Source organism: Chaetura pelagica, unplaced genomic scaffold, assembly GCF_000747805.2.
Source record: "Chaetura pelagica isolate M959 unplaced genomic scaffold, ChaPel_1.0 scaffold55, whole genome shotgun sequence".
In the NCBI taxonomy this organism is placed as follows: domain Eukaryota; kingdom Metazoa; phylum Chordata; class Aves; order Apodiformes; family Apodidae; genus Chaetura; species Chaetura pelagica.
The window spans coordinates 510,451-510,651 of record NW_009953571.1 but is presented as its reverse complement, the minus strand read 5'-3'; positions in this window follow the sequence as shown (position 1 = coordinate 510,651).

Sequence of the window (201 nt, the reverse complement as noted above, 5' to 3'; positions counted from 1 at the left end):
CAGATTCCAGGCGATTTCCCGATTCAGGGCGAGTTCCCTCGATTCCCAGGTTTCGGCACCACTTGTTGCCTTCGGAAAGGCAAGGCAACCTGGTTCAGGAACGGAACGGCGACCGACCCCTGGTCGCTCAGTCCATATGCACACAGACACCAACGTGGTGGATGACAAAATGGCGTTTATTACCATGCGGCATGGCATGAT